Source organism: Loxodonta africana, chromosome X (genome assembly GCF_030014295.1).
Source record: "Loxodonta africana isolate mLoxAfr1 chromosome X, mLoxAfr1.hap2, whole genome shotgun sequence".
In the NCBI taxonomy this organism is placed as follows: Eukaryota; Metazoa; Chordata; class Mammalia; order Proboscidea; family Elephantidae; genus Loxodonta; species Loxodonta africana.
Window position 1 is genome coordinate 173,220,429 of NC_087369.1, and position 19,643 is coordinate 173,240,071.

Consider the following 19,643-nt stretch of genomic DNA (forward strand, 5'->3'; position numbering starts at 1 on the left):
ACACTTTAAAGTTTTCATCAATCTGATAAATAAGACATGATATCTCAGTGTAGTTTTAATTTGTATTTGTCTCATTATGTACTGAGTTTGAACATTTTTCGTATTTGAAAGGCCATTTATATATTCTTTTTTGGTGAATTTTCTGTCCATGTATTTCCCCTCCCCTACTTTTTAATTGCTTTTTTTTGTCCTTTTATCGTCCAAGTTTTAAAATTTCAAATTGTTCTTCATATTATAGAGTTGCTAACTTGCAGTCATATTTGATATTTCATATGTGTTCTTGTGCAAATATTTCGGATCAAATTAAATGACTTTTTCTGTGGCTATGGTTCCTTCTGACTAAATTCAAGCTGTTTGACCCTGCTGTATATGCCGGAAGTTCTGGACACCAGCAACAGTTCTGTGAAATGTTCAGCAGCCTGAGTAATTTTCACCATAGTCAAGCCAGACAGGGACAGAGATTCTGCTACTGAATGACACTTCTCTATGGGGTTAGGAGATGGATGAAGGGGATTGAGAAGAAGTTTTGTAAGAAAACATAATAAATTATGAAGCTTGGGTCGTCATTTTTTCTAAGTGAAAAAGAGACAGATTAAGCAAAATAAATTTTAAGCAGGGATAAGGGACTCTAACCATAAGAAGATTCCTTTTTTAATGAGATTTAGGGGCCTTGGGCAAATTAGTATAAAAAAAATCTGAAACAAAAACAGTTATCATAGATTTGGTAAATATTTATTGAGCATCTGTTAAGTGTAAAACCCTGTGCTATGGAAAATACAAAGAAAAACAAGACAGAACTCCCTGCCCTAACTTCGAAATCTGAAACCAATAATGATACCTTTTGTTTGAACTATCATTTTTATGCTTCAACTATGTAACAGGCACCACTTAAGGCACTTTACACCACTTAATTCTAATTCTCACAAAACACTGCTAGGTTAATATTATTACTGCTATTTACAAGATGAGGAAATTGAGGGTCAAGAATGGTTAAGAAACTTGTCTAGAGTCACAAGCTGGAAAGTTATCCAGATTGAATCCAGTCTCCTTAGAGAATGTCAAATGTAAATTGTGAATTACACTTCATTATAAATTCTGTTAGGATTAATCAAACCAGTTTAGTCTAAAATAATAACAAAGGTTGCTAGGCTTATTTGACAATTACTATGTGCAAGGACAGCCTACAGCAATTTCCATGGATCATCATGTTTAGCCCTCAGACAGAATTTAAAAGTTCGCATTCTCTACAATCTCTCTCATACTACCGTCTACCTCATTGCCTATGTTAAAAAACTTGGCTTTCTTCCAGGACTCCCAACCCATCCACATCCATTTGGTTTCTAAATCCAGTAAATTCTGCTTTTTTTTAAACAGTCCTTTAATTCATCTTTTCTTCTTAATCCTCATCTTCACTACTTTAGTTTGAAGCACCATCATCTCTCAGATGGATTACTTTAAGAGCTTCTGAGCCCCTCTTCCTGCCTTTCTAACCCACATGCACCAAGCCAACAGTGTTCTTTCTAAACTGCAATTATGACTGTCTCCCCTAGTCCCCCTCCTAGACTTGAGAAACGTATCTAAAACTATAGCTCTTTAGTACCCTATCTTGACCTACTCTACCTCAGCCGTATTAAATTCCCTGCCCTTCCCTGGTCGTGCCTCTATGTCCCTCAATTTCTAAGAGTTCTTCACATGTTAGATGCATTAATCCTTTGTTGTATATGTTGCATATGTTTCCTTCCAGTTCGTCAGTTGTCTTTTTACTTTGTTTATGTTGCAATTGTCATAAAAATTTTAAAACATTGTCAAATGCATTATGCTTTTATTGCCTCTGTATTTGCAGCCTTAGTTAGAAAGCCTTTTCCAACACCAAGGTTGAATAGGAATTCACCCATGTTTCTTCTAGTACTTGTATGGATTCATTTTTTACATTTACATGCCTCAGCCATTTGGAGTTTATTTATGCATTTATTTTTAGATAATTTTTATTGTGCTTTAAGTGAAATTTTACAAATCAACTCAGTCTCTCACACAAAAACCCACAATTACTCTCCTCCTAATGAGACAGCCTGCTCTCTCTTTTCGTGTCCATTTCGCCAACTTCTAACCCCCTCCACCCTCTCATTCCCCCTCTAGGCCGTAGATGCCAACATAGTCTCAAGTGTCCACCTGATCCAAGAAGCCCACTCCTCACCAGCATCCCTCTCCAACCCCTTGTCCAGTCCAATCCATGTCTGAAGAGCTGGCTTTGGGAACGGTTCCTGTCCTGGGCCAACAGAAGGTCTGGGGGCCATGACCACCGCGGTCCTTCCAGTCTCAGTCAGACCATCCAGTCTGGTCTTATGAGAATTTGGGGTCTGCATCCCACTGCTCTTCTGCTCCTTCAGGGGTTCTCTGTTGTGTACCCTGTCAGGGCAGCCATCGGTTATAGCTGGGCACCATCTAGTTCTTCTGGTCTCAGGATGATGTAGTTGCTGCTTCATGTGGCTCTTTCTGTCTCTTGGGCTCGTAATTGCCTTGTGTCCTTCATGTTCTTCATTCTCCTTTGATCCAGGTGGGCTGAGACCAATTGATGCATCTTAGATGGCTGCTTGCTAGCATTCAAGACCCCAGACGCCACTCTTCAAAGTGGGGTGCAGAATGTTTTCTTAATAGATTTTATTATGCCAATTGACTTAGATGTCCCCTGAAACCATGGTCCCCAGACCCCTGCCCCTGCTACACTGGCCTTCGAAGCATTCAGTTTATTCAGGAAACTTCTTTGCTTTTGGTTTAGTCCAATTGTGCTGACCTCCCCTGTATTGTGTGCTGTCTTTCCCTTCACCTGAAGTAGTTCTTATCTACTATCTACTTAGTGAATACCCCTCTCCCACCCACCTCCCCTCTCATAACCACAAAAGAATGTGTTCTCAGCTTAAACTATTTCTCAAGTTCTTATAATAGTGGTCTTGTACAATATTTGCCCTTTTGCAACTGACTAATTTCACTCAGCATAATGCCTTCAGATTCCTCCATGTCATGAAATGTTTCACAGATTCATCACTGTTCTTTGTCAATGGGTAATATTCCATTGTGTGAATATACCATAATTTATTTACCCATTCATCTGCTAATGGGCACCTTGGTTGCTTCCATCTTTTTGCTACTGTAAACAGTGCTGCAATAAACATGGGTGTGCATATAAAGGCTCTTATCTCTCTAGGATATATTCCAAGGAGTGGGATTCCTGGATCATATGGTAGTTCTATTTCTAGCTTTTTAAGGAAGCGCCAAATTGATTACCAAAGTGGTTGTACCATTTGACATTCCCACCAGCAGTGTATAAGTGTTCCAATCTCTCCACAGCCTCTCCAAATTTTATTATTTTGTGTTTTTTGGATTAATGCCAGCCTTGTTGGAGTGAGATGGAATCTCATTGTAGTTTTGATCTGCATTTCCCTAATGGCTAATGATTGTGAACATTTCCTCATATATCGGTTAGCTACCTGAATGTCTTGTTTAGTGAACTGTCTATTCATATCTTTTGCCCATTTTTAATTGGGTTATTTGTCTTTTTGCAGTTGAGTTTTTGCAGTATCATGTAGATTTTAGAGATCAGGCGCTGATCGGAAATGTCATAGCTAAAAACCTTTTCCCAGTCTTTTTACTCTTTTTGTGAAGTCTTTGGATGAGCGTAGGTGTTTGATTTTTAGGAGCTCCCAGTTATCTAGTTTTTCTTCTACATTTTAATAATGTTTTGTATACTGTTTATGCCATGTATTAGGGCTCCTAACGTTGTCCCTATTTTTTCTTCCATGATTTTTATCATTTTAGATTTTATATTTAGGTCTTTGATCCATTTCGAGTTAGATTTTGTGCATGGAGTGAGGTATGGGTCTTATTTCATTTCTTTTGCAGAGGGATATCCAGTTATGCTAGCACCATTTGTTAAAAAGACTGTCTTTTCCCCATTTAACTGTTTTGGGGCTTTTGTCACATATCAACTGCTCATATGTGGATGGATTTATGTCTGGATTCTCAATTCTGTTCTATTAGCCCATGTATCTGTTGTTGTACCAGTACCAGGCTGTTTTGACTACTGTGGGGGTATAACAGGTTCTAAAATCAGGTAAAGTAAGGCCCCCAACTTTGTTCTTCTTTTTCTGTAATGCCTGATTTATCCAGGGCCTCTTTCCCTTCCATATGAAATTGGTGATTTGTTTCTCCATCTCATTAAAGAATGTCCTTAGGATTTGGATTGGAATTGCATTAAAGGTATAGATCACTTTTAGTAGACTAGACATTTTTATAATGTTAAGTCTTCCTATCCACGAGCAAGGTATGTTCTTCCACTTATGTCTCTTGGTTTCTTGCAGAAATGGACTGGAGTTTTCTTTGTATAAGTCTTTTACATCTCTGGTAAGATTTATTCCAAGGTATTTTATCTTCTTGGGGGCTACTGTAAATGGCAGTGATTTGGTGATTTCCTCTTTGATGTTCTTTTTGTTGGTGTAGAGGAATCCAACTGATTTTTGTGTGTATATCCTGTATCCTGATACTCTGCTGAACTCTTCTATTAGTTTCAGTAGTTTTCTGGAGGATTCCTTAGCGTTTTCTGTATATAAGATCAGGTCATCTGCAAATACAGATAACTTTTACTTCTTTCTTGCCAATCTGGATGCCCTTTATTTCTTTATCTAGCCTAATTGCTCTGGCTAGGACTTCCAGCACAATGTTGAATAAGAGAAGTGATAAAGGGCATTCTTGTCTGGTTCCCGATCTCAATGGGAATGTTTTCAGGCTCTCTCTATTTACGATGATGTTGGCTGTTGGCTTTGTATAAATGCCCTTTATTATTTTGAGAAATTTTCCTTCTATTCCTATTTTGCTGAGAGTTTTTAATCATGAATGGGTGTTGAACTTTGTCTAATGCCTTTTCTGCATCAATTGATAAGATCATGTGATTCTTGTCTTTTGTTTTATTTCTGTGGTGGATTACATTAATTGTTTTTCTAATGTTGAACCATCCCTACATACCTGGTATGAATCCCACTTGGTCATCGTGAATGATTTTTTTTGGTATGTTGTTCAATTCTACTGGCTAGAATTTTGTTGAGGATTTTTGCATCTATATTCATGAGGGATATAGGTGTATAAATTTCTTTTCTTGTGGTGTCTTTACCTGGTTTTGGTATCAGGGAGATGGTGGCTTCATAGAATGAGTTAGGTAGTATACTGTCCTTTTCTATGCTCTGAAATACCTTTACTAGTAGTGGTGTTAACTCTTCTCTGAAAGTTTGGTAGAACTCTGCAGTGAAGCTGTCCGGACCAGGGCTTTTTTTTTTTTTTGTTGGGAGTTTTTTGATTACCTTTTCAATCTCTTCTTTTGTTATGGGTCTATTTAGTTGTTCTACCTCTGTTTGTGTTAGTTTAGGTAGGTAATGTGTTTCTAGGAATTCATCCATTTCTTCTAGGTTTTCAAATTCGTTAGAGTATAGTTTTTCATAGTAATCTGATATGATTCTTTTAATTTCAGTTGGGTCTGTTGTAATATCATCCATCTCATTTCTTATTCGGGTTATTTGTTTTCTCTCCTGTTTTCCTTTTGTCAGTTTGGCCAGTGGTTTATCAATTTTGTTGAGTTTTTCAAAAAACCAGCTTTTGGTCTTGTTAATTCTTTCAATTGTTTTTCTGTTTTGTATTTCATTTCCATTCAGATCTAATTTTTATTATTTGTTTTCTTCTGGTGTCTGTGGGTTTCTTTTGTTGCTCTCTTTCTATTAGCTCAAGTTGTAGGGATAATTCTTTGATTTTAGTCCTTTCTTCTTTTCATATGTGTGCATTTATTGAGTTGAATTGAGTTCTGAGCACTGCTTTCGTTGCGTCCCAAAGGTACTGATAGGAAGCGTTTTCATTCTCATTGGATTTTATGAATTTCTTTATTCTGTCCTTAATTTCTTCTAAAACCCAGCAGTTTTTAAGCAAGGTATTGTTCAGTTTCCAAGTGTTTGATTTCTTTGCCCTGCTTTTCCTGTTATTGATTTCCACTTTTATGGCCTTATGGTCAGAGAAGATGCATTGAAATATTTCAATGTTTTGGGTTCTGCAAAGGCTTGCTTTATGACCTAAGATGTGGTCTATTCCATGTTCCATGTGCACTAGAAAAGAAAGTATATTTGGGTGCTGTTGGGTGGAGTGTTCTGTGTATTTCTATGAGGTCAAGTTGGTTGATTGTGGCATTTAGATCTTCCGTGTCTTCATTGAGCTTTTTCTGGGTGTCCTCCGTCACTGAAAATGGTGTGTTGAAGTCTCCTACTATTATTGTGGAACTGTCTATCTCACTTTTCAATACTGATAGAGTTTGTTTTATGTATCTTGCAGCCCTGACATTGGGTGCATAAGTATTTAATATGGTTATATCTTCTTGGTGTATTGTCCCTTTAATCATTATGTAGTTTCCTTCCTTATCCTTCATGATGGATTTAAATTTAAAGTCTATTTTGTTAGAAATTAATATTGCCACTCCTGCTCTTTTTTGATTGTTGTTTGCTTGATATATTTTTGTCCATCCTTTGAGCTTTAGTTTGTGTCTCTAAGTCTTAGGTGTGTCTCTTGTAGGCAGCATATAGATGGATCTTGTTTTTTTAATGCATTCTACCACTCTCTGTCTCTTTATTGGTGCATTTAGTCCATTTACAGTCAGGGTAATTATGGATAGGTATGAATTTAGTGCTATCATTTTGAGGTCTTTTTTTGTGTGTTGACAGTTTCTTTTTCCCACTTGATTTTATGTGCTGAGTAGATTTTCTTTACATATTGTCCTTTCCTCCTATCTGTTGTTGTTGATTTTGTTTCTGCTGACTCTGTATTTTTCCCTTGTATTTTATTTTGATGAGTAGGATAGTTTGTCTCCTTTGTGGTTACCTTCTTATTTACCCCTATTTTTCTAAATTTAAAACTAACTTTTATTTCTTTGTATCGCCGTATCTTCCTCTCCATATGGAAGGTGTATGATTACGTTTCTTAGTCCCTCTTTATTATTTTAATGTTGTCTTCTTTTATATAATAACATTGCCGTTACCCTGTGTTGGGCTTTTTTATTTTTTTTAAAATCTTGCTTTGTATTTTTGTATTTCCCTGTCTGGGTTGACTTCTGGTTGCTCTGCCCAGTGTTCCAGTCTTGGATTGATATGTGATATTGATTTTCTCACCAAAGAACTCCCTTTAGTATTCTTGTAGTTTTGGCTTGGTTTTTACAAATTCCCTCTACTTGTGTTTATCTGGAAATGTCTTAATTTCACCTTCATATTTAAGAGACAGTTTTGATGGATATATGATTCTTGGCAGGCAATTTTTTTCCTTCAATTTTTTAAATATATCATCCCATTGCCTTCTTGCCTGCATGGTTTCTGCCAAGTAGTCCGGGCTTATTCTTATTGGCTCTCCTTTGTAGGTGACTTTTCTTTTATCCCTTGCTGCTCTATTGTCTCTTTATCTTTGGATTTGGCAAGCTTGATTATGACATGTCTTTGTGGCTTTCTTTTAAGATCTACCTTATGTGGCGTTCGATGATCATCTTGGATAGATATCTTCTCATCTTTCACAATATCAGGGAAGTTTTCTGCCAACAAATCCTCAACAATTTTCTCTGTATTTTCCGTTATCCCTCCCAGTTCTGGTACTCCAATCACTCATAGGTTATTTCTCTTGATAGAGTCCCACATGATTCTTAATGTTTCTTCATTTTTTTTAATTATTTTATCTGATTTTTCTTCAAATATATTAGTGCCAAGTGATTTAACTTCGAGTTCAGAAATTCTAGCTTCTACTTCCTCAATTCTGCTGCTCTGACTTTCTATTGAGTTGTCTAATTCTGTAATTTTTTTGTTAATCTTCTGAATTTGTGTTTGCTGTCTGTCTATGGATTTTTCCAGCTTATTAAACTTTTCATTATGTTCCTGAATAATCTTTCTGATTTCTTCAGTTGCTTTATCTGTGTGTTCCTTGGCTTGTTCTGTGTATTGCATCATTTCCTTCCTGATGTCTTGAAGGGTCCTGTATATTAAACTTTTGTATTCTGCATCTGGTAATTCCAGGAATGCACTTTCATCTAAAAGATCCCTGGATTCTTTGTTTTGAGAGCCTGTTGAGGTGATCATGGCCTATTTCTTTATGTGATTTGATATTGACTGTTGTCTCCGAGCCATCTAGAAGTTATTTTATTAGTTTATGCTTGCTTACTGTGTTGTAGCTGCTTGCTTTGTTTTGTTTTGGTATACCCCTATGGGTTGCTTGAGTGAGTTAGCTTGATTATTTTCACCTTTGGAGCTCTGGTGTCCTGTCCCCAGCTGTTTAGAGCTGTTATCAAGTATATCAGTCTAGGAGTCCATTGAGTTTTCTTGTATGAATTCAGCTCAGGTTTCCAGGTAGCTGATATCAAGTGTGTGGTACAGGCTCTGTCCTATAGTCTTAAAGGGGTGGGGTGATTGGCGTATATACCGGTATCTGATTGCAACAGGGAGTCTCGCTCTGAACAAAGCAGGGGGCTGAGAACTGACCTCCAAGTGTCTCTGAGGAAAACGCATCTCTGTTCCCTCTAGCATGCTGGTGGATGGGTTCTGCAGAGGGACCACGGGTACCCAAAGTTTTTGTTGTGAGGGCTTGGAGGTACCAGTTATCTTTGGACTCCTGTCGTGGGTGGCTGGGTGAGCTGAGTGGAGCTACCAGTCCTTAGGTCCCTGTTGTGGGTAGGTGAGGACCTTGTTTAATAGGCAAAGAAATGTCAAACATCAAACACCCACCTCTTCACTGCACAGCTGAAATGGTTGGAGTTTGCCAACAAGGGCCTATTCTCCCGAAATAGACCCACACAGGTCCATGCAGAAGGGAAAGTTGCTCAAAGTGTGCAGATGGTTTATACCTGGACAGGATCCGCTTCTGCCCTGAGCTCCCCCGGTTAAAGTAGCTAGCAAATTATCTTTTCCCCCCATTTGCAAAGTTTTCCTTCCCCAAGGCCTGGAGGATGGCTCTAGGTGCTCACCAGGGTCTATCTCAGGCCTAGTGATTCAGCCACTGAAGCCGGCTTGGGGGTTGGGGGGCACGGTAAAATATTCACAAGTACTTAGCTTTTGCCGAGAGCATGCAGTTCTCCTCAGGTTTCGGAGGTGTGAGTGGGCTGTGTGGATTGCTGCTTCTCCCTGAGGAAACTGCGGCCGAACGCTAGTAGCAGCCCGCTGCCGCCGGAGCTCCATGAATGGTGCCTACGAGCTCTCCGCAATTCAGGGCCGGTAACTCCTCTCCACTTCTGAACTGTCTCTTCCTCCCCCTGCCCCTCTGTTTGTTGTCTAAGCTTGCCTTTGATGCTCAGGGCTCCCACCTTGTCACAAATATACTCTTTTCACTTGTTTTTGGGGGTCTTTGTTGCAAAGAAGGCTCAGCGGAAGCATCTGTCTATTCCACCATCTTGGCTCCGCCTCCTGGAGTTTATTTTTGTGCGTGGTGTGAGATCTGGATCTAAAATTTTCTTTTTCCAAATGGCTATCCAGCTGTTCCAGAATCATTTGTTAAAAAATCTATCTTCAGGGAGATTGGAACCTTTATGCACTGCTGGTGGGAATGTAAAATGATACAACCACTATGGAAAACAATATACCATACAATTCAGCAATCCGACTCCTAGGGCTATATCATAGAGAAATAAGAGCCATCACACAAATAGACACATGCAAAAGCATGTTCACTGCAGCATTATTCACAATAGCAAAAAGATGGAAAAAACCTAAGTGCCCACTGACAGATGAATGGATAAACAAATTGTGGTACATACACACATTGGACTATTACATAACCATAAAGAACACTGATGAGTCCTCAAAACATCTCACTACATGGATGAGTCTGGAGGACATTATGCTGAGTGAAATAAATCAATCACAAAAGGACAAATATTGTATGAGACCACTATTATAAAAACCCAAGAAAAGGTTTACACACAGAAAAAAAGAAATCTTTGATGGTTAAGAGGGGGGGAAATCCCAGAGAAAGAAAATCACTAGGTAGATACTAGAGAAGTGTTATCTTTGGTGAGGGGAAAGACAACACACAATATAGGGAAAGTCAGCACAACCTGATCAAGGCAAAGCCATAGAAACTTCCTAGACATATCCAAACACCTCGAGGGACCAAGTTACTGGGGCTGAGGACTGGGGACCATGGTCTCCGGGGACATCTGGGCCAATTGACATAACATAGTTCATAAAGAAAATGTTCTGTATCACCTACTTTGGTGAGTATTGTCTGTGGTCTTAAAAGCTTGCAAGTGGCCATCAAAGATACATCTATTTATTGGTCCCATCCTGTCAGGAGGAAAGCAGAAGGAAAAAAAAATCAAAGACACAGAAAATACTAGTCCAAAGGACTATTGGACCTCATGAAACACAACCTCCACCAGCCCGAGCCCAAAAGAGCTAGACAGGACCTGGCTACCACCACTGACCACTCTGACAGGGATCACAGTAGAGGGTCCCAGACAGAGCAGGAGAAAAATGTGGAACAAAATTCAAATTCATGACAAAAGACAGAATTACTGGTGTGACAGAGACTGGAGGAATCCCTGAGACTATAGACTCCAGACGCCCCACTAATTCAGAAATGAAGCATCTCCTGAAGTCCACTTTTCAGCCAAATATTAAAAAACCTGTTGCCGTGGAGTCAATTCCAACTCATAGCGACCCTATAGGACAGAGTAGAACTGCCCAATAGGGTTTCCAAGGAACAGCCGATGGATTCGAACTGCTGACCTTTTGATTAACAGCCGAGCTCTTAACCACTGCGCCACCAAGGTTCTAGCCAAAGGTCAGACAGGTCTATAAAACAAACAATAACACTTGCGAGGTAGGTGCTTATAAGTTCATCAAGTTTATGAGACCAAATGGGCACCACCTACACAAAAACAAAGATGAGAAGGCAGAAAGGGACAGGAAAACTGGATGAATGGACATGAGGAACCCGGGGTGGAAAGGAGGAGAGGGTTGACACATTGTGGGGATTGAACCAATGTCACAAAACAATTTGTTTAGAAATTTTTGAATGAGCAATGAAATCTATCTTCACCTCAGTGATTTGAGATACCACCTTTGTCATATACTAAATTTCCATATGTGTTTGTGTCTAATTCTGGAAGTTCTATTCTATCTCACTATTTGTATATTCATGTGCCAGTACCACGTTGCTTTAGTTATTGAGGGTGTACGGTATGTTTTAATGTTTGGTAGGGCTAGTCTCCCAACTGTAGTTTTCCTTTTTCAGTGTTTTCCTGCTTGTTGTTTCATATGAACTTTAGTTTCAACTTGTCTAACTTCATAAAATAGCTTGCTGTTGTTTTATTTGGATTGTATTGTTTTTAAATTATCTTATACTTTTATACCCCCACATGTCTGTCAGTTTGTTGTACTGTGGGGGCTTGTGTGTGGCTGTGATGCTGGAAGAGTTGCCACCGGTATTCAGATAACAACAGGGTCACCCATGGTAGACAGGTTTCAGCTGAGCTTCCAGACTAAGACAGACTAGGAAGAAGGACCCGACAGTCTACTTCTGAAAAGCCAGTGACAACCTTATGAATAGTAGGGGAACATTGTCTGATATAGTGCTGGAAGATGAGCCTCCTAGGTTGGAAGTCACTCAAAAGATGACTGGGGAAAAGCTGCCTCCTTCAAGTAGAGTCGACCTTAATGACATGGATGGAGTAAAGCTTTCAGGACCTTCATTTGCTGATGTGGCATGACTCAAAATGAGAAGAAACAGCTGCAAACATCCATTAATAATTGGAACCTGGAATGTACGAAGTATGAATCTAGGAAATTGGAAATTGTTAAAGTGAAATGGAACACATAAACATCTATATCCTAGGCATTAGTGAGCTGAAATGGACTGCTATTGGTCATTTTGAATAGGACAATTGTATGGTCTACTATACCAGGAATGACAACTTGAAAAGGAATGGCATTGCATTCATTGTCAAAAAGAACATTTCAAGATCTATCCTGAAATACAACACTGTCAGTGATGGGAAAATATCCATACCCCTATGAGGAAAACCTGTTAATACGAGTGTTATTCAAATTTACACATCAACCACTAAGGCCAAAGATGAAGAAACTGAAGATTTTTACCAGCTTCTGCAGTCTGAAATTGACTGAACATGCGATCAGGATGCATTGATAAGTACTGGTGATAGCAGTGCAAAAGAAGAAGGATCAGTAGTTGGAAAATATGGCCTTGGTGATAGACACAATGCTGGAGATCACATGATCGAAATTTGCAAGACCAATGACTTCTTCATTGCGAACATCTTTTTTCAACAACATGAACAGTGACTATACACATGGACCTCACCAGATGGAACACATAGGAATCAAATTGACTACATCTGTGGAAAGAGACAATGGAAAAGCTCAATAGCATCAGTCAGAATGAGGCCAGGGGCCAACTGTGGGACAGACCATCAATTGCTCATATGCAAGTTCAAGCTGAAACTGAAGAAAATCAGAGCAAGACCACGAGAGCAAAAATATGACCTTGAGTACACCCCACCTGAATTTAGGGACCATCTCAAGAATGGATTTGAAGCATCGAACAATAGTGACCGAAGACCAGACGAGTTGTGGAATGACATCAAGTACATCATACATGAAGAAAGTAAGAGGTGATTTGAAAAGACAGGAAAGAAAGAAAAGACCAAGATGGATGTCAGAGGAGACTCTGAAACTTGCTCACCAACATCAAGCAGCTAAAGCAAAAGGAAGAAATGATGAAGTAAAAGGACTGAACAGAAGATTTCAAAGGGTGGCTTGAGAAGACAAAGTATTATAATGACATGTGCAAAGAGCAGGAGATAGAAAACCAAAAGGGAAGAACATGCTCAGCATTTCTCAAGCTGAAAGAACTGAAGGAAAAATTGAAGCCTTGAGTTGCAATAGTAAAGGATTCTATGGGGACAATATTAAATGACGCAGGAAGCATCAAAAGAAGATGGAAAGAATACACAGAGTCATTATACCAAAAAGAATTAGTCAACATTCAACCATTTCAAGAGGTAGCATATGATCAGGAACCGATGGTACTGAAGGAAGAAGTCCAAGCTGCTCTGAAGGCATTGGCGAAAAACAAGGCTCCAGGAATTGATGCAATATCAATGGAGATGTTTCAACAAACGGATGCAGCGCTGGAGGTGCTCACTCGTGTATGCCAAGAAACATGGAAGACAGCTTCCTGGCCAACTGACTGGAAGAGATCCAAATTTACTGAATTGCTGAAGATCATTCAAAAATGGCTGCAGCAGTATATCAGCAGGGAACTGCTAGAAATTCAGCCTGGTTTCAGAAGAGGACGTGGAACCAGGGATATCACTGCTGATGTCAGATGGATCCTGGCTGAAAGCAGAGAATACCAGAAGGATGTTTACGTGTGTTTTATTGACTATGCAAAGGCATTTGGCAGTGTGAATCGTAACAAATTATGGGTAACATTGCAAAGAATGGGAATTCCAGAACACTTAATTGTGCTCATGACGAACCTGTACGTAGGCCAAGAGGCAGTTGTCCAGACAGAACAAGGGGATACTGATTGGCTTAAAGTCAGGAAGGGTGTGTATCAGGGTTGTATCCTTTCACCATACCTATTCAATCTGTATGCTGAGCAAATAATCTGAGAAGCTGGACTATATGAAGAAGAACGGGGCATCAGGATTGGAGGAAGACTCATTAACAACCTGCGTTATGCAGATGACACAACTTTGCTTGCTGAAAGTGAAGAGGACTTGAAGCACTTACTAATGAAGATCAAAGACCACAGCCTTCAGTATGGATTACACCTCAACATAAAGAAAACAAAAATCCTCACAACTGGACCAGTGAGCAAAATCATGATAAATGGAGAAAAGATTGAAGTTGTCAAGGATTTCATTTTACTTGGATCCACAATCAACAGCCATGGAAGCAGCCGTCGAGAAATCAAAAGACACATTGCATTGGGTAAATCTGCTGCAAAGGAGCTCTTCAAAGTGTTGAAGAGCCAAGACGTCACCTTGAAGACTAAGGTGTACCTGACCCAAGCCATGGTATTTTCAATCGCATCATATGCATGTGGAAGCTGGATGAGGAATAAGGAAGACCGAAGAAGAATTGATGCCTTTGAATTGTGGTGTTGGAGAAGAATATTGAATATATACCATGGACTGCAAAAGAACGAACAAATCTGTCTCAGAAGAAGCACTACCAGAATGCTCCTTAGAAGCAAAGATGGTGAGACCGCATCTTACATACTTTGGAAGTGTTGTCAGGAGGGATCAGTCTCTGGAAAAAGACATTATGCTTGGCAAAGTGCGGGGTCAGTGGAAGAGAGGAAGCCCCTCAGCAAGTTGGATTGACACAGTGGCTGCAGTACTGAGCTGAAGTGCAACAATGATTGTAAGGATGGCACAGGACTGGGCAGTGTTTCGTTCTGTTGTGCACAGGGTTGCTATGCGTGGGAACTGACTCGACGGCACCTAACAAGAACGGCATACTTTTATAATGTTGAGTTGACCTATGCAAGAACAGGGGATGTCTTTACCTTTGTTAAGACTTACTTTCGTTCTTTTCGGAGAGTTTTAAAATTTTCTGTCAAATTTTGTTAAATTTATTCTTATTTGTTGCTATTTTAAATATGGGTTTTCTCTAACATTATGACCTCTGTGTATTGTATGTGTATATAAAGGGTATTAGTTTTTGTTGGTTAATCTCATATCCTCTTATTTCACTGAATTCTTTGAGTTTTATTATAGATTTACTGAGGTTCTCCAGGTATACTATCATATCATCTGCTAACAGAGATAGTTTTACTTCTTTACACATTCCAGTGCTTCTAATTGATTTCTCTTATTTAATTGCACTGGCTATTACCTGAGAAATAACATAGTGTAGTAGCATGAATAGCGAGCATCTTATCAACTAATGGGAACATCTCTGTTTTATAGAAACTCTTAACTTTGGCCGATTTTTGGGCCTGATAAAAGCGCTGATCAAACTGTCTGTGGGGATAATGGAAATGGCAGGACTTGAGCAGTCCCTCCGAAGGCCAGCTACAGCTTTCCCTGCAATGAGAAGCTTGTGCAGTGTCCTCATCATCCTGCTTTGGTCATTGGTGATGAGGGTGGGGTGGGTCAGTGTTGCACTGAGTTGGGAATGATGGGATCTAACCTCTGTGAGGCTGGGTTTTCTAAACTATACTTATTTTCCCTAGACCTCATTTCCCCTATCTGCAAAATAGGGCAAAAATCACAGGAGAGCACAATCAGCTATGGAGCAAAGGGTGGTAAGAGCTTAAGTAAGCAGTAGCAGAGGAGATGGAAAGAAAGGGCTAAATTCCAGAGATATTATGAAGAAAAAAATTCCCCTTACCTGTGGGGAGTGGTCATGGAGAGGGCAGAGGTAGTGAGGCATCCAGCATCTCTGACTGTGATATGCTCAGAGTCTCACAGAAGAAGATAAGGATTTGGGTTCCAGCAATTTCCAAAGGTGGGCCCTTGTCACTTGAGGGCTCTTACAGTTCTTCCAAGGATCCTCTGAGACAAAACGCTCTTGTGTGGTGGTGATGGGCAGGGAGTGAAAGAAGTGGTGTTGTAAGACTTAAGAATGGAGGACTAAGTTAAAATGTTCTCCCAATTTCTGCCCTCTTCCCTTTCAAACAGGCCCAGATTGGAGTAGTGATATCTCAATCCCAAAGACAAATAAGTCCCTGGATTGGAAAAACGGGCAGCAGCCGTTGGCCATTATTGGGCAATGTTTTACGGCCACAGTGTTACCCGAACAAATTAAAATGGGGTAGCTCATATTTAGACAGGTATTTTATCACTTACATTACAGCTGTAAAATCTAACTCATTTCTTTGGCTCATCAAATAAAGCAATTGTAAAAGTCCTAGCCAATAGTTTTGGAAAGCTTTTATGTTAGGATAGACTGAAATTGATCTGCTTCATTGAACTATTATATCTTTAAGGATTCGCCAACCTTCCCTCAGACTCAATTAGCTTAAAACTAGGGAGGCTTTCTCCTGCCTCTGAACTCCTTTAGAATTTTTTTTAACTAGAGCTCTTATTTGGCACTCAGCATATAGACTCATAAAATTTTAGAGTTGGGAAGAATTTTAAAAGTCATCTAATTGAACTAAATACTCAGTGCAGGAATTTCTTCTATAATGTCTCTTGCAGATACCTATTTAGCCTCTGACTGAACACTGTTAGTGACAGGGAAGTCTCTACTACTGAAGGCTGCTCCACAGTTGGTTAACTAGATATTTTCTTGGCGCAGGCAGAGGACAACAAGAGTGAGCGGGGGAACGAGAAGGAACCACTAGAGAAGTAGAAAGAAAATGGAAATACAAGAGTGTTGTCCTCCAAACAAAAGCAAAGAAAGAGTTTCAAGAATGAAGGGTGGTTGACTAGGCTAGACATTGTTGCCAGGCCCAATAAGATGGGAATGGACATTTGTCCATTGAATTTGGCCTTAAGAACATTTTCGGGGGTAGGGGGAGAGTGGGGACGGTACCCACAATCACAATGGGCCGAACCATGCATGGGAGGTAAGGAAGAGGAGGCATTGACAAGGAACTGTTTTCTCAAGAAATTTTATTGAGAAGGGAAGGAGATGGGACAGTACAAGAGCAAGATATAGGGTTCAGGGAAGAGTTTTTTTTTAATTGGGGGGTGTGGGTTGGTGAGCATGTTTGTACGCTGGGAAGATCAAGCCAGAGAAGAGAGTATAACTGACAGATGGAGGTCCTAAGGAGGTTCCTGGGAAGGAATGGACCCAATCATAAGTGGGAGGATTTGCATGACAAGATGACTTTCTAGGAGCACACCATCGTGTTGCTGTAGGGATGCTAAAGGCATCAAGGTAATGAGTCCAGGTGTGGATGCTTTGGGGCTGGGGAGAGGCAGTGAGGACAGTGAGGCAAGGGAGTAAAGGATATTGACAAGAAATTACTGAAGAGATGGACTTGGCTCCGCCACTTCTCAGTTGTGTGACCTTGGACAAGTCACTTCATCTCTTTGGGCCTCAAATTGCTCAACTCTGAAATGGAGAGAATAATGCCTCCCGACAAGACTGTTGTAATCCCAAATATGATGGCATATGCAAACCATATCATAAGCTATAGAGCACAGCACGGTGTGAGTTGTGCAGATTTCCTTCTTTCTTCCAAAAGCAGATGGGACAAGGCCATGAGAAAGAACATTGGGTATTTTATCTGCTATTTGTACAAACCAGACCTGGTCTCTAGTCAGGGCCTCTTTTCTCATAAATTACTCTTCCTCTGTTATCACAACATAGGTGCACAATGAGGGCCGAGATTAGACAAATAAAGACTAACTCATAGAGGCCCTTGAAAGCCAGACCAAGGAGCTGGGAACTGATCCCAAGGGCAACAGCAAGCATTGGACACTTTTGAGCAGAAAAGTGACATTAGAAATGTAGTGTTTAAAGAAGATTCATTTAACATGGTTGTGTAGGCTGGACATGGAGAGTGAGACAGAGAGAAAGAAGGACATGATGGCTAAGTCTCTTAGGAGTCCAACGGAACTGGGATATCACTGAGAGAAACAGGAAAACCAGGAAAGGACTTGCAATGGGATGCGTGTGTGCATATATGTGTATGCATGTGTGCACTCTTGCACACATGCATGTGTGTGTGTTTGTATGTGTGTGCAGGATAGTCAGGTATGGGTCAGCTAATAACGAGTCATACTGGGCACACTCAAAACCACTGGGCTCCACCCTGCCCCACAAGCCACACCTGCCATCAACTATCTAACCAGAGCCTTGTGCTCCAGGCAAGCCAATCTACCCCACCCACTTGCTGCACTGACACTGATGGGTACTATAATTTATATAGTCATTTCCCTATTGATGGACGTCTAGATGGATTTTAATATTTCGCTACTGTAAATGATGCAATAGAACTTAAAAAATCTGATAAGGATCAAGCCACATAGTCTTCTTGTGAGACATGTCTATTCCAAGCTCTGTCTTTCACAGCCCATTGTATTGAATGAAGACTGGGAGCTGATTTTGCTACCTGGAGTCTTCAAGGGGCGAAGGGGAAAGGCTCATGCAGAAGGGCACGGTGATCTTTGAACCCACTCATGCAAGAGCAACTTGGTCTAGGTGGTTTTGCTCAGTGTCCCATGATTCTCTCTCCAGGAATTTTGATGCTCAGCTGACAGTTGCAGTGCTAAGAGACCTTATCTTTCGCTTTGACAACGTTTAACATTTTTCTTTTCGTTTGAGAATCAATTCATTTTAGTTTAAATAATTTAGCCCCTGTGTTTTTAGTCTACTTATTCTCACAAGAATGAAAACATGCTCCTTCAATCCCTCCTTGTCCCCTCATTTTCCACTCTCCCTTTCCACCCCTCTGACCCCAGTGCCGTCCACTGTAGGAGTAAGTACATGTGTTCCTTTTCACTTACTAAGACAAGGAATTCCAGTGTTGGTGAGTTTTAGAAGGTGTTTATTTCTATAATACCATCTTACAAATGAGGAAGCTGAGCCTGAGATATGTAAAGTGTCTTGCCTAAATTACGCAGCTAATCAGTCCATTATTGTTTTCTCTTGTTTTGTTCTTGATCAGTATAGTTAGAGGTTTATCAATTTTATTGATTATAAAAACAGTATATAGTTTCATTGGTTTTCTCTATTGTCTATATATATTCTATTTCATTGATTTTCCCCCTTACCTCAATATTTATTTCTTTCTACTTTGGATTTAATTTGCTATTCTTTGTTTTGATTCTTTAAGGTGACTTTTTAAATACTGACTTTAAATCAATTTTTTTCTAAAATAAGCATTTGAAGCTATAAATAATCCTCTAACAGTGCTTTATCTGCCTTCCACAAATGTTGGTAAACCCTGTTTTCATATTAATTCACTTCCTGATATTTTCTTATTCTTCTCTGATCTGTGTGTTATTTAGAAGTATGTTGTTTAATTTTCAAATATTTGGGGGATTTTGCATGTATCTCTTCCTTACTAATTTTTATTTTAATTGGTATGGGAAGAGAACATACTCTGCAGAATATCAATCCTCTTGACTTTGTTGAGACTTTTATGGACCAACACATATTCTATATTGGTAAATGTTTCTAGAGCACTTGGAAAAAAAAAAGGTCAATTAACTTGCCCAAGGTCACAGATATGACTCAAACCCGATCTGACTGACTCCTAAGCCTGTGTTCTTCTGATTGCACCACACCGCTGCTTTTGTTGTGGTGGTGTTGTCGCGTCAGTCCTGACTCAGTGGCCGTACAGGACAGAGTAGAACTGCCCCAGAAGGTTTCCAAGGAGCAGCTGGTGGATTCGAACTGCCAATACTGGAATCTTGTCAAATGTGGAAGAACTTCAGTTAGGCCTGAGAAGGGTGGTATCAGGGGAGAAGTAATAAATAGCTTTAAAGATCTGAGAGGTTTCTAGTGGCAGAACCTGGGACAGTATCTAGGGTTTGGTTCAGTGAGCTTAGGGGCTCTTCCATCTCTCATAGTCTATGAATTCGTGAGCATTAAAAGTTGCTGCTTGTGTTTTATTGAAGTACTTCCTTCACATTCCAGCACTTTGCACAGGGCCTTAGCATA